The sequence below is a fragment of the Gorilla gorilla genome, chromosome 17 (assembly GCF_029281585.2).
Source record: "Gorilla gorilla gorilla isolate KB3781 chromosome 17, NHGRI_mGorGor1-v2.1_pri, whole genome shotgun sequence".
In the NCBI taxonomy this organism is placed as follows: domain Eukaryota; kingdom Metazoa; phylum Chordata; class Mammalia; order Primates; family Hominidae; genus Gorilla; species Gorilla gorilla.
The window spans coordinates 44,496,508-44,521,630 of record NC_073241.2 but is presented as its reverse complement, the minus strand read 5'-3'; the positions used below and the strand labels follow the sequence as shown (position 1 = coordinate 44,521,630).

At 42.7% G+C, this 25,123-nt stretch overlaps 1 long non-coding RNA gene across 1 annotated transcript in view; it reads left to right on the top strand.

Moving 5' to 3' along the window:
• Positions 1 to 2,594: 2,594 nt before the first annotated feature.
• Positions 2,595 to 25,123, top strand: part of LOC101138336 (uncharacterized) — a 47,447-nt gene continuing 24,918 nt past the window's right edge. Inside the window, exons 1-3 of the long non-coding RNA XR_176717.4 lie at positions 2,595 to 2,784; positions 16,147 to 16,322; positions 23,866 to 23,969. This is a non-coding gene — a long non-coding RNA (uncharacterized lncRNA). The remainder of the gene's footprint in view (positions 2,785 to 16,146; positions 16,323 to 23,865; positions 23,970 to 25,123) is intronic.

Sequence of the window (25,123 nt, the reverse complement as noted above, 5' to 3'; positions counted from 1 at the left end):
TGTAATGACAATTCAGCAAGCAGTGAAACTTCACAGTCATGATCACCAAGTGGAACATCAGAGTCATGAAATCCTGTCAATCTTTTTTTTTTTTTTTTTTTTTTTTTTTTGAGACGGAGTCTTGCTCTGTCACCCAAGCTGGAGTGCAGAGTGGTATGATCTCAGCTCACTGCAACCTCCGCCTCCAGGGTTCAATCAATTCTCCTGCCTCCACCTCCCGAGTAGCTAGGATCACAGGCGTGCACCACCACGCCTGCTAATTTTTGTATTTTTAGTAGAGATGGTGTGACACCATGTTGGCCAGGCTGGTCTCCAACTCCTGACCTCAAGTGATGCGCCCGCCTCAGCCTCCCAAAGTGTTGGGATTACAAGCGTGAGCCACTGTGCTGGGACCCTCTCAATCTTTTGGATAAGCCTGTGCCATGCCACGCACTACCTATGAAAATCTCAGCTATTTCTGAAGCTTTAGAGAAGAAGGGTAAAATATCTCCTTATTTTATTGAACTCTTCGTTTTCAGCTTTATCTCAATGTTGTGTTTACTATCAGAGAAATAAGTTGCATTTTCAAGAAATACCCACAGGTGGGTGGTTGTTTCTGTTTGGGACCAGTCCCACCCACCAGGGAACTGTGGTGCCAGACAGGACAGAATTTCGCGATTGCCATCCGGTTCTTATCATTAGCAAATGACTAAAGAAACGGGAGATCAAAGCGAATATTCATCCAGTGCTAAATGCTTTGAAGAAGACTCTTCCCTTGCTGAACCCCTTGGTATGAATTAGCTAAGTGATGAATAAATACAAAATGTCTACGCGGGAGCAAGAGTTAAAGAAATTGAACAAAGGAGGTGCAGATGGATGTCATGATGACTAACGTGCTTAAGTACTCAGCTTATCTGTGATGTCCCCTGAGGTTTCTTAGAACTCACAATGACTGTTTCATATTTGTACAACACCCTGGAGTCTCAGACAACACATGATCTCTACCTGCCACTTGCCTAATTCTGTTGACAGAAACTGCTTTCAATATGACTGTTGAAATTTAAAGGTGAAATTGGCTATTGAAACTCAAGATATTTAATTACATTTTTACTTTATTTGCATAAAAACATAATATTATAGTTACTTGTAGTAAGCACAGGTTATAAATATTTTATCCCGACTGTCCTTTTTCCCTCCAAATGCTGAATCTAGCTACCTATGTTTAGTCTTTACTTAGGCTGCTCTTGCTTCCACTGTTTAGGAAATTACACCAGCTGTATATCCAGAGAACCTTAAACCTCTCATCCTTTCCCTGCTTCCCACACTCATTCACCACCATTGTGTCCAGGAAAGACACAGTAACATTCTCCCATTTTCTCTATACCTCTTTACATATGTAGTTCTTACTTCGCCTTGCCCTTTAGAAGTCTGGGTATATAATACGTCTGTTTGTCTCCAAAGAGGCACTATGCTGTAATAGCTTATAGTACAGGTTGGAAATCATCTTCTGTAAACACCCAAATTGTAAAGATTTTAGACTTTTCAGGCTCTACTGGTAACTTCTCAATTCTGCAATTGTATTGTAAAATCAGCCATAGACAATATGGAATCAAATAGGCACAGTTGTGTTCCAGTAGAACTTTATTTACATACACAGCAGCTGGCCAGATTTGACCTACAGGTTGTAGTTGTGCTGACTCTTGGTGCAGAGCACGGACTTTGGAGCCACATGGCCTCACTTCCTGGCTTTGTGTATTTGGGCAAGTCACTAACCTCTCTGCCCATTAGTTTTCCCATCATCATGGGAAGAATAACACCTGCTTCACAGGGTTGTTTTGAAGGTGAAATTATCTGACACATGTAAAGTTGGTAAAGATTTCTCTCTGGAATAGTATGAAATCAACATAAATGCTTGCTATTGTTACAAGCAACTTGAGGGGAAAAATAATACGTATTATTTACTTTTCTCTTCCTTTGTGTTCCCACAGTCTCCTCACTCTCCACAGCACATAGTAGAGTCCAAGTTGCAGAGATACTCAATAATTATGTGTTGCATTGAATCATTCTGGCTTGCTTTGGCCTTACTTTTTTTGTTTTTTGTGTGTGGTTTTTTTTTTACAAAGAATAACTACTTAATTTCTCTTCTTTCCCTTCCATCTGATGAATATGTCCTGTATAGTTATTACTTTCTTGCTCTTAGAGAAAAATTATGTTCTAGGGAGTATCTATTCGGGGCAACTTGAATCTATGTTTCCCAGCTTAAATTTTTAAAAAGTATATATTTTGAGCTCCTGCAACCAATATGCTTTTTCCCTTCTTTATGGTTTAGACCTAAACTTTTTTTTTAACTAATCCTTTTCCTTCATGTGTAGACCTAAACTTTTAAAGGGGGTTTTCCTAAAGAGATCAGATATTTTGTCCTTTCTGAATATTTTCCTGGGGGACAGATCTAGGACAGCCCTCTGATTATCCTCCCTTGGTAGTATTCATACTATTGTATGATCCTTTTTCTGTGAGTATAGGTGGGACTTGTAAGTTGCTTCTAAACAGTAAATTATGGCAAAGATGATATGATGTCACTGTCATTATTATGTCACATAAGATTATGACTTCTATCTTGCTAGTAGACCCTCTCCATTAACTCTCTCTCTTTCTGATTGAGTGTAAGCTGCTATATGAAAGGATCCACAAGACGAATAATTAAGGGGGACCTCTGATCAACAGCCAGCAAGGAACTGAATCCCTCAGACCCACAACTCACAAGAAACTGAAGCTGAAGCAGATTCTTCCTCAGTCAAGCTTCAGGTGAGATTCTAGCCCTGCCCAACACCTTGGTTATAGCCATATGACAGACCCTGGAGCAGGCAACACAGCTAAGCTGTACCCAGATTCCTGACTCACAGAAACTGTGAAATAATAAATGTGAATTGTTTTAAGCTGCTAAAATTGTGGCAATACTGTTATGCAAAAATAGATAACTAACACAATATGAAACTACTGGATTATAACAGCAATTATTCAAAATAATTATAATGGTTTCTTATCAATGATTTGGTTTGTCGATCATCAAATGTATTTAAGAATTGATTTTTAATGTCATCATGCTTGGCAACTTGGTTCGCCACCAATACTATGGTAATTAATAATCTATAATAACACTTCCATAATCCAGCCTTCTGGAAAATTCAGTTCCCCAAAAGAATCCTAAATCTGGAAAACAGCGTCAGAGAATAAACAAATTCAAATTTTTGTGAAATAAAAAGCACAACTAAGAAAAACTGAAGATTACAATATTGCAACTGCTCTATTGCAATTGTGATTGGGTAGCTCATAGCTTAGAAGCAAGAAGTTAGTTGTGGTTCTAAAAGAGGAGAAATGGTGGCTGGGCTTGATGGGAGTATGCACCATTGCTCCTATTCCATCTAAACATGGCCTCATACATAACTATGGTCAGTGTTTGGGCAGGGGACATTGGCACAGCAATGATCCTCTGAATTAGTATACTGTGACCTAACAGCTTTAATATATCCTGACATTTTAAGCACTAACTTCCCAGTGTGCAGTGCATTGAACACTGTGGAAAATAGATCCTAGATAACTAAGTAACAATAAGTAATATTTTCTCTTTCCTGTTAATGAAAGTGGACGTGTGAAATCATGACTTGGATGGACAAAATCACTTTCTCATATGCTTGAGAGATGTAAACGGACCTTTCAGATCCAGAGACAGATCTATCAAAGTCATATTTCCGACACCTGCCACTGGTTTCCCTTGCTTTTATAACCCAACAGATAATGGGGCCATGTTTAAAAGGAATGGGGGTGATGGTATAGATTCAGGATCTAGGGGTTATTCGTTATAATATCTGTGTTAACCTGAGTGTTAGGAATGGGTCACCAGGGGAGTTTCTGATATAGCCTGAGAATGATGAAGATGCTGGAAAACTGGCCCCGTCACACACCAATGAAGCACGAATAGCTGTGCCCATCTCTCAGACAACTGACTGATGTCGGCAGCAGGAACTGAACTGAACAAACAGGGAGGAGAGTGACTTTGCTTCTCATCAAAGGTTACAGAATGAAGCCTGCAGCTCAGCTTTCCATGAAGTCATTTTTATGGATTTGGGGTTCTGTGTAACTGATTAGTAGCTTTAAATCCCCACTTGGCTTTGTCTTTGCAAGAAGAAAATACCTAATTGTGTCTCAGATTCACATTAACTTGGTCCATATCTAATTGGAAAAAAATTTTTGTTATTCCACAGAATCATTGACTGTGATAATCCATAGATTCACCGCATCTAGGCTATTAACACCCACTCTACCTAACTCGGACAGCATGACAATTGTAGTTGATTAATACTGTGGTGCCATTCTGAATAAGCTTCCAATCTTGTCCTAGTCAAATTCATTGCTTGCTACATGGCTTTCCCGGTTAATTCTGAATTCAGCAAAGAGCTCCACTGGGCTGATGTTGAGCAGAGGCCAGCGGCTGCCAGAACTGTCATATTTACTACTGTCTCCATGAGCCAGACTGGAAAGGTACACAGAGCTGAGAGCTCAGGTATACCCTGATCCCACTATCAGATCTAACTGGGCTCCCACCATCACCACCCTATTGCAGAAAGAAATCATGAGTGACCACTCAGCTCAAGGCTTCTCTGCTGATGCCATCCAGTGAGTTTCCTGGCAGCCATCTTTTTATGAAAGAATAGAGGTCAGCCTGACTGCACTTCCAGATGATTAGAGGTGAATCCGCAGGAAATTTATGGTAGACAGCTAATGGGAGGTGTTGATTGTGTGTGTGTGAGAACACAGGTTGTAAATTCTGGCTTTTCTTGCCTGCAGTTGGCTGTAACAGTGTAATTACATTAAACCAGTTCCTGGAACCATGGGACTGTGATGTGCCTTCATCTAACACATCTGCTTTATTGCTCTCACAACCAGCCCCACGAAAGAGTTGGGGTTTTGGTATAGCCCCCAACAAGCCACTCTCCTCTCTGCTCAAGTCAGTTACTTCTCTGACTCTGGGGTACCCATGTCACCCCAAAGGCAAATGCCTTTAAGCTCTAGGAAACTTTCTGCTTCTTCATCAGTGGAAAATGACCTTAAGCTACCTGAAAGCTCCCTGTCTCCTCAAATCTCATCTCCCCATTCCCCCACCATCCACTCTCTAGCTCATCTCTCACCTGGAAGTCTGCCTGACTAAACTTTCCACCCCACTAATAACCTGATGAAACAAGTGCAGTTCAAAGGAGCCCCTTTAACTGAGTTCCACAGCCCAGTCAACAGGAGCTCAACATTAAGAATGAGCAAAGCATGCAAGTTCTTTAGGGAAGTTTACCCAAACCTGCTGGGCAGCTCAATTATTCCTATCTCATATCCACTGGGAATTCCAGGGAGCTGGTCCTCAAAACACGCCAGGAGGTACACTAAGGTACACTTTTCTAATTATAATTAGAAAAGGGTTCTATTCACTGTTTGAATTAGGAAAGTAAATGAAAACACCTGCCCCCTGAATTATGTTCAAACAAAACACATTTCCTTTCCCACAGTAATGTAATAAACTTTTTTAACTCTTCCCTTTCTGCAGAGATCTGAGATCAAAAGAAATTCAGTCATGCTACCCTTGATGCTGGGACCTTTTCCCCCTTGGCCATTTCCTAGCTTATTTCCAAGTGCGTTGGACTGAAAGGCCTGAGTTCCAGTCTTAGGTTTATAGACTGAGTTCCAGTCACAGGTTTACATACTGTGATGTCTCACAGTAAGTAACGTGTGTGGATCCCTGGAAACTCCCAAACTGCTATTTTAAGGGGAAAGGCACTGAGGAAGGATGAAAGCTAGAGACTCTTTCCTTCATCCTCCCAATCTCTTATGCTGTAAGAAAGATGTGTTGGGTAAAGCTAGAAGAATATCTTGGGTACAGCCTCTTGTAGTGTTTCCTACCTATAGCATGATACTTTTGAAAGACCCCTTCCTGTCCTGCAGAACATCTTTAGTCCTCACAAGTTCTCCTGCTGCAGGGGACTTGTCTGACCTCTGCAGGCTGGGACTAGTTCCCCTTATATCCCTTAGAGCCTTTTTTTTTTCCTGTGGCTGCACCAGCATCATTGTGTCACCATGCTCTGCTCCTGGGCCTGTCACCTCCCATGGACTGTGAGCTCCTGGAAGCAGTTCATTTTTGTATCCTTGGCACCTGGCATAGAGCCTGGCATGCAGTGGACACTCAACAAATATCTTTGAATGAATTAGTGAGTGGATGACAGTAAAGAATACCAAAAGTAAAATGTTCTTCCAATGAAAGTAGATGTTGAGAATAAAGGTGCTCCTCTGAATCACCCCTGACATGCAAAGACCCTCTGTTTCCTAAGAAGGAAAGTGGATGAATTCCACTCATGGTTGCTCCAGAGCCAAACACAAGCAGACCTTCTGTGCACTTCACCTTGGACAGAGGCAGAAAGCCATTGAGCCTGATGCTGATGCCCGTCCTGGCTCCTACCCTAAAGCAAGCCCATCTTCACTTCCCATCTTGCAGATGGAGTTTCCAGTTTCCTGTGATCCCTGCCTCAATTTTTTGCTTATTCAATGGAGATAATAATACTTACCACTGATGAGTTCTGGGGAAATGAACAATACTACCTACCTTTCACCACTAAGTTTTGGGGAAGTGAATGAGGTTGCAAGGAAAAAATTGCACCTGTAAACTCAGCTATCTTCAATACGTGCCCAAGTTTTTATTTACATTGATGTCCACAATTTGAAGAGTTAAATAGTTCTAAAATACTTATTATTTTAAAAGCAGCTCTCCTCCTTCTCCACCATCTTCCCATACACTCATATCTTTTTACCCCATTCCTCACAATGTGATTCATTTAGTTTTTGATGAAATTCTCAATGTTTATATTTTTAGGAGCATGAAAAGTTACTTATAGTTTTGTATTTACTATGTCACAGTTACAATTCCTTTCTTTTATAACTCCTCTCATCTGGAGTTAATAATTGCCTGCTTGATTTTTTTGCGTGGTGCTCTATGTATCTATCACTATTGCCAAACCTGATGATAGATCTGTAAATCTCTTCTTGACACATTAGAACACGTTAAGAAACATATCCATTCTACCTACCTATCTATCCATCTGTCTTGGAGATATACCTTTGGAAGCCCTCTATTCTCTTCCCTACTTCTTTGCTCTAATTGTTTTCTAGGCCTGATGCACAGGTTTTATCCTGGGATCCTTCCTCACCATTCTCCCATAGGTTAATATTCTTTCTTTTTCTCTTCCTCTGGTGTTGGATCCCTCATTTCTTGAATAGCTTTTCCTTTTCCCTCTTTCTTTGTTTATTCTGATTAAACAAATCCTTCAGAAACTTTTGAGAAGCATTTGAGAGGTAAAATTTCTGATGCATTTTATTTCACACTCGATTGACAGCTTGATTGAGAATAGAATTCAAGGTTAGGAAGCCTTTTGCAAAATATTTCTTGTGTGTATGACAGGGTCCCACTCTCTTGCTCAGGCTGAAGTGCAATGGCACAATCACAGCTCACTGCAGCCTTTGCCTCTTGGCTCAAGTGAACCTCCCACCTCAGCCTGCTGAGTAGCTGGGACTACAGGGGAGCACCATCATACTGGCTAAATTTTGTATTTTTCTTTTCTTGGTAGAGATGGGGTTTCACCATGTTTGCCAGGCTGGTCTCAAACTCCTGGGCTTAAGGGATCTGCCTGCCTCAGCCTCCCAAAGTGCTGGGATTACAGGCATGAGCCACCCTGCCCAGTTAGCATGGAATTTTGAAAACATTGATTCATTGTCATCTATCTCCCAAGTTACTCTTAAGAAGCCTGGTACCATTCTAATTCTTCATATTTTGTACATAATCCATTTTTTCCTCTCAAATCTTTTAAAATATTCACTTGGCCTTCAGTGTTCTAAGTTTTTATGATGCTACTCTTTGTTGTGAGTTCATCTATCATGTTGTCCGATGGCTGGGCCCTTTCAATCTAGAAATACAGGAGCTGTCATTTTGGGAAATATCTTTGAATTATTGCATTGATGATACCCTTCACTACCTTTTCTCTGTTCTCTCTTTCTGGAACTCTTGTTATTTGTGTATCATACTTCCTAGATTTACTCTCTTAACTATTTTATAATTTCCTGTATTTTTCAATCATTTTGATTTTTTTATCTGTGTTCCGGAAAATCAACCTCACTCTTCTTTATATTCTTCCCATTAAGCTTTTACAAATATTTTAATTTAATTTTTAATTTCCAATGGTTTATTTTACTTCTCTGGATGCTTTTTTTTAAAGTACACTGTTCTAGTTTTATGGATGGAATATCTTCTCATTTCTCTGAGGATATTAGTAATAGTGGGTTTGTCGGTTGGTAGGTATTCTAGTAAAGAACTTATTTTGTTTTTCCCCGTGTTTCTCTATCCTGGTTATCGGTCTTGGTCTCTGTATTAGTCTGCTAGGGCTACCATAACAAAGTACCCCAAACTGGGTGGCTTAAAACACAGAAATTTATTGTCTCACAGTTTTGGAAGCTAGACGTCTGAAATCAAGATGTCAGCAGGGTTGGTTCCTTCTGAGGGCTATGAGGAAAAGATCTGTTTCGGGCCTCTCTCTCCTTGACTCATAGAGGCTCATCTCTGCCTCTGTGTGCATTTTCTTCCCTCTATGTGTGTCCCCTTCATATGGCATTCTTTTATTTTTTGAGACAGAGTCTCACTCTGCCGCCCAGGCTGGAATGCAGTGGCATGATCTCAGCTCACTGCAACCTCTGACTCCTGGGTTCAAGCAATTCTCCTGCCTCAGCCACCCTGGTAGCTGGGATTACAGGCATGCACCACCAAGCCTGGCTATTTTTTGTATTTTTAGTAGAGACGGGGTTCACCATGTTGGCTAGGCTTGTCTCAAACTCCTGAGCTCAAGTGATCTGCCTACTCGGCTTCCCAAAGTGCTGGGATTACAGGTGTGACCCACCACACCTGGCCCATATGGCATTCTTTTTTATAAGGACACATGTGTTGGATTAGGGCCCACCTTCCTCTAGTATAAACTTACCTTAACTAATTATATCTGTGACCCCCCCCCCACTTCCAAATAATGTCATATTCTCAGGTACTGGGGGTTAGGACTTCAATATATGAATTTTGTGGGCACACAATTCATGCTGTAACAGTCTCTGGCATCATGTCAGAGCTTTCCTCAAGTGTCTGGCATGTGACAGAGACCATTATCTTATGCGTAAGAGCAGGGCACTGAAAGCTGATATGGAAGCCCCATATGGGTGGGGCTGGATAGGAGCAGGTTTCACTGTGAGGAGTTTCACCTGGCCATTGTATTACCATGTTGGCATCTATAGGTCTTTTCTCTTGGGCTGATTAAAAAATAAATAAATAAAAATAAAAATAAAAAATTTCCATCTGCATGCCTGAGCACCAGCATTCTGGGTGCTAACTATAGGAAGAGGACTGAGGCTGAGGTTATTCCATTCATAAACCATTATTCATTTCCTCATTCCCATCTTTGCACCCTCATCTGTGCCCGTTGTCCTCCAGTGCAGAGATTCCAGTTTTACCTTCTTCAAAGAACAAATGCCATTTTCTGATTGGAGATGGCGAGGGGCAGCTACCTGGCTCTTCAGAGTCAGGGAGGGATTTTGAGGTCCAATTCCTACTTAACAGATTTAAGCCCATCTTTCTGTTTCAGCCCCACCTTTACCCCACTTCCAGAGTTACTTTGTGCCACCAATTCCTATGCCCTTTGGGACTTCCAGGGTGCAGACAAAATTGTATAATAGCTTTTCTTCCCTTTATCTGTCTATAGAAGGATTTCTGTTTCCTTAGGTCTGTCTTGTGAGTTAGATACCAGTAAACCTTTCTTTCCAGCTTCTTAATGTTTTTTGATCTTATCTCTTTTCCCATTTTTATTGTCTTGTGTGTTTCTGCCATTAAAAAGGTTCCTTACTGTCTTACTGCACATCTAGTGGAGTTTCAGTAGGGGTCACAGGTAAGCACTTTATTCAATTCACCCTGTGTTGCCAGAAACCCCTCCATCTCCTGTGCCTAGAACAGCCCAAATTGGATTCTGGTGGCAGTAAAAAGAATCCTGCCTGGTAGAAGAGGACAGATGGAGATGAGGAAGCAGGGATGGGAGCTAAAGCCACCACTGCCTGCCCACCATACACTTCAGCCAAGCTTTAGCCAAACCAGCTCCTGATGCCTACAGAGGTCAGGCTTTCTTTCCTCTGCACCTTTGTTTATACTTTCCTCTTTGTCTGGATAATCCCTTCTCCCACTGACTGCCTAGAAAACCGTCACCTTTCAAGAGTCAGTTCAAGGCTTACTGACCCCATTCTAATCCTTTTCCGAAGAATTGGCTCCTCTATCCCCCACTCTTCCTCCTCCCGCATAGTAGATTTTATTGTACTTGTCTGTTTACAAGTCTGTCCTCCTCTTGATTCTGTACTCTTTCAGGTAGAGATTGTGTTTTGTCTTTGTACCTCCATGCTTGACATATAGCAGATTTTTAATAATTTTCTGTTGTTCATATCCTAGATAGGTTCTTGTATGATTTCAGGATTTCATATTGGGAATATCACATGTGTGGCATGTTTCTATGCAATGCTACAGTTCCTGGGCACATATGGAATTCCATTTCCTTTTTAGCTCAAATTTTCCTTTGAAAGATGTTAAACTGCCTCAATTTCCCCAAATTGACCTCTCGCCAGAAGGTTAAGAGGAGAATGGCCAAAGAAGCACATCGTCTGCTGCTGATTTCTCTGTGGCTATGCAGATACACATTAACTGATCTGACTCAACTGGAAGAGCTTTGCGCTGTTGGGGAGCATATGATAGCACACGTTTTGCAACACTTTTGGAAGAGAAAATAGTGGTCATTTCATTTCTAGGGTTTCTGAATACTGATAAATTTTATTGGGCCAATTTCATTTCTTTTTGGGGGTCCTGGATCTTTCAAGGTCAGGGCCGCCATACTTCTCATAGACACATCCTGGATGAATGCTGTGGTACTGCAGAGAAGATGCTTGTGCACACAGGTTACCTCCATATATCAAAAACTTATGACAATGATGATGAGTTCACTAGCTAGTTCCAGCAGTGACCAATTCAGAGTGCCATCATATGTCATTAATTCACCCAAAATGTACCAAGCCCCCTGATAGTCATGATGCAAGCTGTTAAACACTGAGAAGATAAAATCATTAAAATTCCCAATAATTAGTAAGTGCTCACTGTGTACCAAGCTCTGCACTAAATGCTTTATGTGATACTTACCATTCGGGGGCAGGAAATAGAGGAGGAAGTAGAGATTTCCAGCAGTTAAGTAACTCAGCCCAAGTTATACAGGTGGGGAGAAGTCTACATTTCTGAATTTGAGGGCTTGGCCACCTGCTTAACCCTCTGCTGCATGCGCCGGGAGTGGGACATTGTCCTCAGCCACTGGAAACTGTTTCTCAGCTTTTCCTGAGTCACAGTTATACCCTGGCTGTCTCCTCCTCCCAGTAAGATTAGATTGAGAGAAGAAAATGATTCTCTTGAGACCAGAGAATTAAAAACAAGAGCTCAAGAGAAGCTCAGTCATTAAAGTATTAAGTTTCACATTGATCCATGGCTATTCTAATACAGCTATTTAGGACTCTTGGTAAACCCTGGTCTCAGCACCGCCCTCCTCTTGTTCGGAGGTCTCACCATACCCAGTGGAAATGTCATCCAGTTTTCCACCAGTTTCCATTTGAAAAATAGTCTAAGAGATATTTTTAAAATCCCTGACACTGAGAGATTTGTTGGTGTATTTTCGCTTTCAAGGCTAGCAACGGGGGATTCTCGGGATTATTTTTTTCACTTTCACAAATGGAAATGTATGCCTTGAGAATTGATTTGTCACTGTCTGGTTTTAAATTTCTGACTGGAAAATAACGATAATCATGTTACTCTCTTGATTTCAGCCACATCAGGAAGCAGTAAGTGGCAGGGCCATCTCAAGGAAGAACCACCAGTCTCCAGGGAGTTTAGGTCTTAGATGTGAAGCCTCAAGTAATTTGCAGAGATTGTCTTGCCTGTATAACACACCCTGTTGTTGCTTTTATACAGCCAAACTGACAGGGGTTTGTGAATCAGAATGATGGCTTTGCATTTTAGCTTAGGAAAGGTAAGGAATAAACAATTTTAATGGCTTTGGGATAAAATACAATCTGGGTACTTTAAAAAATGGAGTTTCAAATTTTTCTGTTATAAAATTGTGCAGGTGTGCAAAGTATTTTTACTTCTCTTACAAAAGGAAGGACTATATTACTCTGCAGTTTAAATGCACTGGTAAAGAAAGGAAACATAAATGGAAATAAAGGTGTAAAATGGCACCCAAGCTACTCTTAGCATAGTTCTTAAACAATTAACCACCTCCATAAGCACCTAACTGAACAAAATAAGAATAACAATGATAAAAAATGACATTTTCTGTGGAAGTCAAATGATATCAGTATGCTAGAAACCATTTAAAACACAAAGGTCTTCATCTCGGAAGTCTAGAAGCAATTCTTGAGTTCGGTTTAGGTATAAGAAAGATTAGGCTTTTGCAAAACTCTCTAACCTAGATTCAGGGATTCATGACACCCAATCCAGAATATACATTTGCTCCTACTCACACCTAGAGGGAGAATCATGGAACAAGTATCAGGAAAGAAATGTTGGTGTCATGTGGTCAAATATCAGTATTTAGACCTGTGTTTGTTTGTTTTTTAAGTCTCATTTGCTTTACACTCTCCGAAAGTGGATTTAAAATGGCTAACATTTTTATGTGGCTTTGTATTTTTAAAGATTTAACCAATGAGTAAAATGCAGTTCAGAGCATTCCAAAGCTACACAGCTGGTTACTAGCTGAGCCAGGACTACTCTCCCCCTTCCCAGCCTATATAGATTTTTGCAAATTAAGGCAACTCTTTTATTTCAAATGCTGTTTTCTTCAAAGATTGTTGCCATCCTTCCCATTGTTTTGAACAACATCACCACCTAACCTTTTCTGGAAGCCTTAAAACTGCAGCATGTTTAAACATGCAAACATTTTGTCATTTAACTTTTTAAAAAATCACTGGTAAATTACCAGGTATCCTTTCTGCTTGGCTTTGTCCCATATGTGGAGAGAAGCCGCTCCCTCCTGTTTTCTCCGGTAAGATCTAGGCAGCCTGGGATGTGCCTAGCAAGTCTGACTGCTCTCTGCAAGTGGAAAGAGAAAGCTCCGCATTGATTGGGCAGTCACTGGCAGCCCCTTGCCGGCTCCTTATCCATCTGCAATTCTCACAGCAATCCCACAGATAGATAATATTTTTAATGGCCAAGGAAATTGAGGTTCAGAGAGAGATTAAGTTACCTGCTCAACCATGTAGCTAAGAAATGTCAGATCTTGAATATGAACACAGGTTGGCCAGCCAGACACCAAAGTAGGTATACTTTGCACTGCACACTCCCCCTCCTTCAGAATATAGGTTATATGTTAAAGCGAGGCATAGATCTTTCAGGAGATTACAGTCCAAGAGGGATAAATGATGACAATAATAATGTATTATATCTGTATAAATTTTCCATCTCTGTGCAAGAGAGTGAGCCCAGCATAGTGTCTTAGCATGCTGTAGGGGCTCAGTAAACCTTCAGTAATTACAAAAAGGAAGGAAGGAAGAAATGCAATATGAAGGTGAACAGGGCATTGTTCATACCCTGGCAAGTCTTACAGTCTTGCCACGGAGACAGACGTGCCTCTAATTAACTCTACTCAAATTACAGCAATAGTTCTCAACCTTTGTTTTACATCAGAGTCCCTGAAGAGGGAGGAAGAGGGCAGTGGCAAAAGCTTTCTAAAAATGCCAATGCCAAGTGCCCATCCCAGGCCAGTTAAAGGAGAATCTCTGGGTGGGACTAGGTGGGTATTTTCAAAAGCACACCCTCCCCAGTGGTGCTAATGTTCTCCCAAGCCTGGAAACCACCAATGTGTACAGCATTGAGTCTGTTAAGAGGGACAGAGAGTGGAGGTGTCAGTGCAGCTGTGAGCACAGTGGGTCTTTCTTCAGGGATGTAGTGTATAGCAGGCTCTGTAAAGATGAGTCCAGTTCAACATGGTGACCATGACAAGAGATGGACTTTCACAGAGAAACCACAGAGGAGCTGGGGGTCACCTGGAGTCATTGGCTGGAAACACGAACTGAGATCCGAAGGCCAGGCTTGGGACCTCCAGAAGCCACTGTGATCCGGGGATGGCGGGTGTAGCAGGAACAGAATGCAGAGTCAGTCTGACTCTGCAGCTTGAAATGTCGATGACAGCTCCTGTAGGCAGCTAGGACTGGTCACTGGGAGTCTAACATAGACCGAGCACCTTTTTACAGGGAGGTGAAAAGAAAGCCGTACTCTGTTTGGGAGGTCTGGCTCCAGCCTTCTGGAATTCAAAGAGTGTCTCTGTAAAATAACGGGGTTGCCCCAGAAGAGCAGTTTTTAAATTATGCCCTTGGAGCAATGGGCAGTGATTCTGAAATTTTATGAATATGAGACTCAGTGGAGGATCTTGGTAAAATGAGGATTCCCAGGCTCCCACCTGAGAGTTTCATTCGGTGGGTTGCAGGCAGGGGCATGGGATGCAGAAGCTATGTCTGCTAACAAGAATGTGGGATGGAGAGCCTGACACCAGCCTACTTTGAGAAGCCCCGTTTAGGGTGTCACTGGGTTCCTTAGGGACTCTGTGTGGGTGTGGGAAAGGGCAACAGGCAGGGCGTGGGCCCTGACCCCCATTTCAAACACAGAAGCATTGTCTTTGGTTTATATATTGGACTCTACAGGACCTGCTTTGCAGAAAGGATCTCATTGAGAATAGTAAAAGGAAGTTGGGAACCATTACAGTAAGTGATCTCAATATCCCTTCTAAATTCCAACAGCCTATGAGCCTCTGTGCAGGAGATTACCAAGGAACAGGGAGCAGAGGGAGAGTGCAGAGAAGGAAAGATTAAATCGGAGACAATGCTTTTATTTAACGAGTGGGCAGAGGGGAACATTGTCAAGGGAAAACACATAAAAATTTTGAAAGCTTCAGTTTTCAAATACTTTTGGAACCCATATATCCTAGAGATAAACCAGAGAAACAGCAAACATCTGGCAAGGCAGCATTTTGCCTTATGTAAAGGAAGCCAGTGGGTAGCTGGTGGGAAATGAGAAATTGTCCCCCAGGATGGGGAAATAGCTCAGAGGAGCCATAACTGGAGAAGTTCTTCTCAAACTTACATCCGGCAAGGACTATAAAACCCTCCCTACTGAGTCACAGAGGTATTCCCAGGATGCATTTTGAAGGAGGCATTTGCAGAGAACATCCACAGAGTATTTTGCATTGGGAGAGAATTGAACCGCAGTTTCAGTGGCTCTGGGTTCCAGCATATACTTGTGAAATAGCAAACAGAGGAAGAAATTGAGAGGACAATAGAAATAGTATTAACATGTGGATTTTGAATCATTTCAGAAAAGTCAGCTGATCACTCTTTTCATAATGTATTATGATGATACAGAGAAACGGCCAGGCTGACCTGCACCCACGCGACCTGTGCATGCTCACAGTTCCACCAGCCTGCATGTCTCTGCATAATGTAATTGCCTTTCTCCCTAGATAGACTGTAAGCTCCCTTCAAGAAAACTGGGCTGCCTTCACTGTGGTATCCCAGTACTTAGCAAAGTGCCTACCAGATAATGGGCATATAATAAATATTGCTTGATTTTAATTCTCATGGACCTAATAGAATGCAGAAAAGAACTCACTATATATGACTTACCAGAAAAAGGATTTCAATGGAACCCACACTAGGATATTCTCTGATCACCCATGGCTAAGACTGTTCATACCAGAACCACATTGGTACTTAAAATACTATATTTACACATTATTTCTATCTTTACTTACAATTCTGATTAAGTAATGCGTGATTCAGTAAGACCCATTTCTTCACTCTTCACTGGGAGTTCAAGTTCAAGTGCAAGTTCTTTATTATCTATTTTAAGGCCATTATTATCTATTTTAAGGCCTTTATTATCTATTTTAAGTCCCAAGTCCAGGGATCCCTTCAGTTCTTGTATGTAAGAATTCCTGAATCGGGTTGATTCAACTAAAATTTGGGATTTCTCTCCAGGTGCCCAGCTGGATTGGTAGAGGAGACCAACCACACCCTCCGCAGCACAGCACCTGGAGAGGAACTGCTGCCATGACCATAGAGGACACCCTCTGGATACAATGCCAGACTTGATGTGGGACTGACCAACCTATGGACCCCAGGCACCACCACCCAGACCTGCTCAGCACCTGAAAGTAAGTCCTACCCTTCTGATGGAAACTCTAGGGTGGCAGCGTGAACTTCTCTGCCTCAGAGGACAATAGAGAAAATGATGTCCCCCAGGAAGCACAGAGCAGTACTGGGATGAGAGAACAGAGACGATCTACAAGGATGAGATCAGGTATGGTCAGCATCCCTCACCTCCCAAATCCTCTTCCAATTCATTCCTCTTGCACCCTTGTGTGAAAACCCTTCCTCCTTTGAGAGGCTATCAATCTGGCTCCATCACAGTGTCAGTCAAAATTCCCTTGGATGTAAACAACAGAAACTGGCTGGCTGATGTAGGCTGAAAATGAATGTATTCAAAAAATGCTCGAGAGCCACAGAATCATGGGGATGGTGCAATGGGATGGGGTGAGAGGCATGACTGAAGAACCAGGTTCCCAGGCTATGAAACCAGGAACAATGCCCAAACCAATCTGCAGATGTTGTCTGCTGAAAACCCACAGCCCACTTGGCACCAGGCACTCCTGGAGGCTGCTGTCTATGCCAGTGCCTCTGCAGGTGGTAATTGTGCATGCAGATTTGGCAGCGGTCCCTTTCCAGAGTGGCTCCTGCACAATGGGTACAAAGTTGAGCTTCCTGCTGCAAGTTAAGGGAGGCATGTCTGATTGGCAGAGCCTAGTCACATATCTGTATGCACCTGCCAGGGAGTCTGAGAATACGATCCCAATTTCATAATGAAAGGAAGTCTCCACCTCCTAAGATGGAGGATTCACCAGACAGATTCTGTCCTACCAGTCAGTTGCTACAATCACCCGCTACCTTTCTTTGTTACTTCTGTCTCCCAGTCTCCAGGTTACTCCTTCTCCTGTTTGTTAGGCGCTCCCCGACAGACTTTTCCTGTACCTTGTTCTGCTAGCATCACCAAGGATTTCTGTATCCTCATAAATGGTCCATCAGACATCTTCACCTCACAGTTCCTTGAGCGCCTCAAATCTAGAGACTTCTACCTCTATGTTACTCTTGTCACATATGCCCAGACTTCCACCGAGGAACCTACCATTGCCAAGAACTGCTCTAATTTAGAACACTTCACCTCTAATTTCCCATTCTCACGGCCTCATCACCACAACACCTGCTCTTCTGGAGACAGGTTGCTAGTGCTGCTGCTCTCCTGTTGGTCTCCATGAGGCCTCCCTTTCCTTCTAACACAATGTGGAGCTGAGCATGGCTTATGAGCATGCATAACTCCTTGGTTCATCTCTGTCCCAATACTTTCTGGAGGATGTCTTCTTTTGCATCTGTCCAACAAACCTATAATAAGGCATCCATTCCATAAATTATCTACTACCAGGCTGCTAGCCCTACTGGAGAAGGTTTCTCAACCTGCTGGTTGGCATCACTAAAGGTTCTTGATCTCCTGCCTTGGCTGGACCTTGAGTGCACAGAAACAATTTCCTTCTGTTTTGTCAGCTACCATTTTAATATTTTTCCACTTTCCTCAAGCATCCCTCACCCCCTTCAGTGTTCTCACCCTTAGCAAACTGCATGACTCCTATCTTATCGGGAAAATGAAAGCAATAGGGCATGAAGAATTTCAACTACACATCTATTGTTATTGCGACCCAAGCTTCATTCCTTTCTTTCATTTTCAGACAAAAGGCTGTCTTCTTTTCAGTTCAAGGTCAACCTCTCTTCCCAAACTTTGTTCTCCACTGCCTTCTCCAATAGTTTACTTCATCTGCTTTGTATTTTCAGCTTTTCTATCTCCTCTTCACTCTTAATGTAGACATATCTTCAAGTCATCTTCTCCAGGTGACACGAGCCTTAAGAGCATCTTTGTACCCATCAGGAATGAGTACACAGTGAGTGATATGCATTTGTTGAGTTGGATCTTTTATATTTCCACACACATTATCAACATACCTGAAATTTATATTCTAAAACTTACATCATTATCTATATTCTAAAAATGTGTATCTTAAAACTCATCTGTGGTGGGGTGGGGGGAGGGGGGAGGGATAGCATTGGGAGATATACCTAATGCTAGATGACGAGTCAGTGGGTGCAGCGCACCAGCATGGCACATGTATACGTATGTAACTAACCTGCACAATGTGCACATGTACTGTAAAACTTAAAGTATAATAAAAAAAAAAGAAGCAGTAATTAAAAAACAAAAACAAAAACAAAAACAAAAAAAACTCATCTTTAGTTAAGGACCCATTACCAGGGAAAGGCTTTTAGCAAATTTATTAATTAGGGTCAATCTATTGTTATTTATTTAGCTTCTTAGCTTAGTTGAAGTCTATCATTATTACTTTTAAGTAAAAGAGAAAGAGCTTGAATTTCATAGGTATATATCAACTGCATGTTAAATAATAATTGTTACTATTAAATTCTACCCATGGCTTTTATTCCTAGAACAGTCCCATGCTAACTAAGCTTTTTTTCATAAAGTAGTCATACTGTAAAAATTGCTAAGGGTAACTCCTGGTAAGAATCCCTTTCCACATGCATCATCAATGCACGTGATGGTGGGTGTGTTAAGGAGGAGGAGAGAATGAAAGGCCGAGCTTACAGTGTCTACTTGGACAGTACAAAAGTTTGTCAGAATTTTTTTTTTAAAAAGCTACTTCAAAGAGGTGAGTTTTGAATTGCAATTCAAAATGAGGGTGGCCAGGCACAGTGGCTCAAGCCTGTAATCCCAGTGCTTTGGGAGGTCAGGGCAGGAGGATCACTTGAAACCAAGAGTTCAAGACCAGCCTGGGCAACATAGCAAGCCCCTGTCTCTATAAAAAATTTAAAAACTAGCCCGGCATAGTAGTGCGTGCCTGTAGTCCCAGCTACTTAGAAGGCTAAGGTTGGGGGATCAATTGAGCCAGAAGTTTGAGGCTGCAGTGAGCCATGATCACGCCACTGCACTCCAACCTAATGACAGAGTGAGACTCTGCCATTTATTTAGGCATTTATTTATTTATTATAAATAAATAAATAATCAAATGAGGGTGACACTCAGAGCCACAAGAGCAAACCCCAGGTAAGAAGAGAAGGTGAGCATTCGAGTCTAAGAATAGTTAGTATATGCCATGCTCTCTAGGAAGGCCCCAGAACCCTTTACAAGATACGCTGGGGATGAAGAGAGATGAAGTTACAACAAACTATATCTGCTTCAAGGTCCTTTCTTACAGCTCTCTATATATGACCTTCAAGAAAAAGAAAGCCTGCTTTCTTTGATGCAGGGATTGTGTTGTGAAAACTCTAGTGCTATGGCTGCCGGTTTTTTCCCCTTTCATCCACAATAGTAATTTCTCCTCCAGCTGATGAGCTCAAAGTGTTATGGTTCCAAGAAGAAATGCTACTTGCAAACAAAAAAATCAGAGGAGTGTTTTTAAATCCAAATCCTTTTATCTTCTGGTTTGCATGTGAGGAAAGCCTATTTTTTAATATATGCAATGTCACGAGTGGCTCATTATTCCCAAGCGTGAATAGAAGGAGAAGGCTGAAGTTTGGGTAAGATATAAAAACAGATTATCTTTCATCAGCACCCAATAGTGGGAGACCATTTTTAAGTAGGTAATAAACAGACTTCTTTGCTAAGGATGTGCTCTTGACAAGAAGTGTTTCTTAAACTGAAGGTCGAAGTCTTTGCCGTGGGCCTCCAGTTGGGATGCAAATCTGCAGGTCTTCCACAGGTTTCTGAAATCTTACGTCTGGATTTCTGGGGTTACCTTCCATGTCTCCAAATGTTAACACATATGCGGGAAATGCAGGCTTGTAATGGTGGATGTCCCTACAATGGGCTTTTTTTTTGTGCTCTTGAGATTTCTGATCATGTTTTTATGTGATTCTTCGGTCCTTGCACCTACATTCCATACTTTGGAAAGCTGAATGACTGTTCTTGATCTCAGCTGGTTCTTCTCAATTTCAGTAATGATCTCAGGACATTCATTTACATAAAAAAAATCTGATTAACAGTGTGATGCTCATAGGCAGACCCAATTTTCTTACCTTTTAATAAATTCATTAGCGGATAAAAGTGGGCCTCAAAGAATAGTACAGAGAGATGTTTACCCTCAGTGGAACAAGTGTGCTCTTCTTCATAACTGACTGTAAATAAAACTAATATCTAATTAAGAGGTTGACTTGGCTTAAAATATACCTCCTAGGCTGGGCCTGGTGGCTTCTGCCTGAAATCAGCACTTTGGGACACTGAGATAGGAAAATCACTTGAGGGAAGAAGTTTGAGACCAGCCTGGGCCACATAGCAAGACCTCATCTCTACAAAAAAAATATAGAATAAAAGTTCAAAAAATAGACCTCATTGCTTAGGAATTGAATGCATTGAATCCTAGCAGAGCTCTGATTGGACACATTCCCATGTTCTGACCCAACCAATCAATGGTAGGATGTACTTTCCCTGTAATGGCTGAGACCTAGCAGTTCAGGATGGAAAGAAGTTGGGATGGACAAGTGGAAAACATTAAGAGAGTCTGGAAGCAAGTTATGGGCAGTGGCAGGGGGCTGGGGCTTCAGTGCCTAAGAGAACAGGTAGGGAGAAGAGGTAAGAAGACAGGTAGGAAAAAACCTCCACATGTTTCACAAAATATGATGAATACTATTGCTGGATAAACAAAAGCTTAGTCATATTGAAGGAAAGGGGAAAAAAATAAACACCTGGTTTTAGGAACTACAGAAGAAGGTCAAGGGCATAGTGGGCAGCACGTCCTCCACCACCACACCCAGCACAGAAGACACACTTGTCCAATCCGTGATCAAGCTGAGGGCACCTCCCACATCACATACCTTTAATCTGCCCATTTCTAACCCACCCTATGACCACAGCCCCAGTTCAAGCCACCCACACCCTTCACCTATATTACTAGAACACAGCCTCCTGATTCTCCCTCTAATTCGAGCCCCCCTCCAATCTATTCTCCTCGAGGCAGCCTGAGTGAGCTTTGAAAAGAGCAAACCTTACCAGTCAGTGTCCTGCTTCAGACCTTTCAATACCTCCCCATTGCCCTGAGCTACAAATGCAGCTCCTTGACCATACCTCTGGGTCCTGGGAACCCCTCTCTGCTCTCCCTTGGTATCTTCTTAAGTCAGAGGAAACTCTCACAAGCTAGCAAGCTTTGTGCTTTCATTTTTGCTCATAGGACTTTGCACACAGATATCATGACTTGGTGTGGACCGTCTTTTCCACTCACGACATTGGCATGAGGAAAGCTGGTGGAGACCAGCTTTCAACATAGCCTTCCTTTCCCCCCAGGGAGCCTTATCCGATTTCTCCATTCTGCAGTGGATTCTCCGGCTGTATCACCTTAGATCATCCTACAAACTCCCAGCCTTAGGACTATCATATCCTATTGTCATCCTCTGTTAACAGTTTCTTCCATCCAGCCTTATGGCCTTGCCACTCAAAGTGTGGTCCAGGGGCCAGCAGCACTGCCATCACCTGTTAGGACTGCAGCACCTCAGGCTCCAGCCCAGAGCTACTGAATCAGAATCTGCTTTTACCAGAATCCCTGGGTGATTCACACACACATTAAAGTCTGAAGAGCACAGTCCTCACTATAAACTCTATGAAGATAAGCGCTTTTCTTTCTTGTTCACTGTGGTCTTCCCAGGGCTAGATGATGGCCATGCAGTATGTCTTTCTTTCTTGAAGAGATCAAGAACATGGGTACCATGGAGAGGCATGAAGCTCAATTTCGCATGCATATGTTTCTCCTTTCATAAATATTCATGACTCCTCCTATAGCTCATTGAATATCTGTAGTTGGCCACCTCATTCAGCATAAATCCCCATCTTAGTCTTTCCACTGTCAAAGTGCCTGTTTCTGGCTTCTGGCAGGAGGCTGTGCAACCCTGGAGGCTGCAACCTTTTATGAAAAATAAGCTCTCCATTCCAAATTTACAAACCTCATCATTCTTCAGTTGACAACACTGAGGCTGCTACCTCCCCTGTGGCTGGGAGCAAGATGAGCCCCAGATGTGTTTCCAAGTGAGTCTGATTGGGACAGGAGCTGACGTGGGACTTGGAGGCTGGAGATGGGAGCAGGCATGCAGTGGACTCACTGGCATGGGGCAGGCAGTGGGCTGGGTCCTGGGTTCTATCTGTTCCCATGAGCTGAGCAACACTGGACAAATTCCTTCACCTCTCTAGGCCTTATTTATTGACCTATAAATTGGGCAGATAAAAATATCTATCTTTCCTTTTTTATTGGAATCTTAGTAAGATTAACTGATTCAACGCATGCAGAGATGCTTTGTTAAAAGTAATCAATTATATATGAGAGAGAGAAGAACCCTTATTTGATCCTGCTCTTTGATCTGCTCAGAGCCATGCACCCACCCTGCAGTGAGTGGGCCAGGCTCAGTGGTCGAGCAGTTGCAGACCCTCTGTGAGAGGGCAGCCTTCCAGGTCACTGCCAAGGCCCACGCTTCCCAGGAGCACTGCACCAGGTGCAGGAGCACTGCACCAGGTGCAGGAGCACTGCACCAGGTGCAGGAGCACTCGGGGCCCCACCCTGACCTGCCTCGCTCAGTGTTGAATGTATTCCAACCATTCAATAGGGATAATGAGCAGCAAGAAATCCATCAGTCCCCTATCAGCCCTGTAATCCTGACCCTGTTTAACAAATCTGATGATACTTAGCATATCAGCATGTTTGCTTTCTTTCCAGCAAACAGTCAAACATGATTAAGTCTTTCCTCATTTCCATATTAATAGGACACCCGTGTGAGAAGAATTTAGGAAAGCACATTTCTGGAAATCTCATTTTTGATTTAAAATTTTTCAATGTTGCAATGAACAGAGACACACTGGCACGCAAAAATGTCCTCTCCTGCCAGGAGCTCCCTTTCCAGCAGCTTCCAGTGGTCAACAGCTGCATCACAAAATGCTCTCTTCTCCGTCAGTTTCTTAAGACTGCAACTTGAGGGCATTTCTTGCTGTTCTCTCCTTACTGGGAAGAGAGGAGAGGGCTTCCTAGGGAGCTGGGGAAGTTATCTTCTCATACCTAAAGATGACAGTGACATCCTTCTGTCCCCTTCCAGATCTCAATCCTTTCCTATTCTAGTTGGATGTCCCATTTCTTCTTACTTTTCTGTAGGTTTGGGGCTGGGACATTGTGTGGCTGAGGAATGGAGAGAAATGGTGAATACAGTTCCCACTGTCCCCCAAATCCATCTTGCAGGCTGACAGCCTGTCATGCTCTCTTCTTCATGAAGGTTTGGGGTTGGGGGTACAGCCCCATCCTCTCCTGCACAGGCACTTTCCTACTGAAGAGACACTGGGGACAAGCTCAGGCTCTGGAGGCAGCATCACAGCTTCCTCAGGGACCTACGGTGTCATTTGGAGCAAATAGCTCCCCAACACTGCTTCTTTACCTGTAAAAATTGGAATAATGTTAGTATCCACCTCATAAGATTGTTAGGAGGCATCTGAAATAAATGATGCATTTGGAACACTTAGTGCACAGAATACAGCAAATGCCCAATGGAAGTTGGCTATTGTTATTTTGTTTTTATTGCTCTAAATAATGCATCAGTATTGGCTGTTCCTTCCAGCATTCACAGCCATGGAGAGAGAACTGTTCACTGCTACCATCCACACTTCTGGGCCCCTTCAGCAGCAGGGTGACAAGGAAGAGGGAAATCGACTTGGAAAAGAGGTGGGCTTCTGTCGCCCCTACTCTGCTACTGTGCTCCCATTCATTGTTGCCATAGAAAGAGCACTGCTCTGTGATGAGGAGATGTGTGGGTTAGCCCCACCTTTGCCTCTCATCACTTAGGGGAATGCTCAGTTTCTTTAAGTTCTAAAACTTGGGGATTTCTCTGAACTTGCTTCCACTTTCTTGTATTCCTGAGTTGCGTGCAGTAAAGATGATTTATCTGTAGAAGACTCACCAGAGCCCTGTGAGGCAGATTTTACAGGGGAAGAAAATGAGATCCAAACTAAGGTTAAGTGACTTACTTAGGACTGGAACACAGGTCTTCTGGGTACAGACAAATTGTTTTTCCACATGGCCCTACTGACTCTCAGAAGACCAAGGAAGCCTGCGAGCTGAGAGACGCTGTGCTCCTACTGTGGCAGATTCACAGTTGACTTCTGTCCAGCAGGGCACTCCCTTTTCTCTCTAGATGCTTTCCTGCCCAGACTTTGGAGTGCAGCCTCAGGCTAGCTTTTTAGTCACTGCATTCCCGTCTCCAGGTGTCTGACCCTGTTTCTGGAGTTACTGAGCTTCCTTCCATTTCTGAATCCTGCCATCTGCACACCCTCAAGATACTAGCATTCTGGGTGTGCTTCAGATGACATGTGACTCTTGCTCTGTGAACCTTTCAAAATAATTTGGGGGTTTTCATACAAAACACAAAGCAATGAAAATGATCCTTTTTGTTTTGAGACTTAGGGTAAAGAGGATGAGGGGGGAAAGGGGAGGAGTGGTCCCTTCCCTTCCCTTCCCTCTGATTTCATCCCCTTTGAGTTCTAGATCAGTTACCTTATATGCACCTGGGTTTTGGAAAAACTCTCAAATTTGTTTTTTCTCTGCTCTCACACCACCACAACACTAATCATCCATACAGAAGACTTGTGTGGCCAAATGCTGGGGGGATTTCCCACACATCAAGCAGCGGACACCAGCAGGGTGTCCTCCAATTCCATTCTGACACTTTCTACCCAGAGAAAGCGTCAGATCCCACAGATTGAGGGCTCAGTCCCCAAGACTGCTCCCTGCCAGACACCAGTCAGAAATCTGGACCTCCAAAACTTCTAACCAACTGGCTTCAAGTTGGGGTTCCCATGACCCCCTCTTTGTGTTTGACT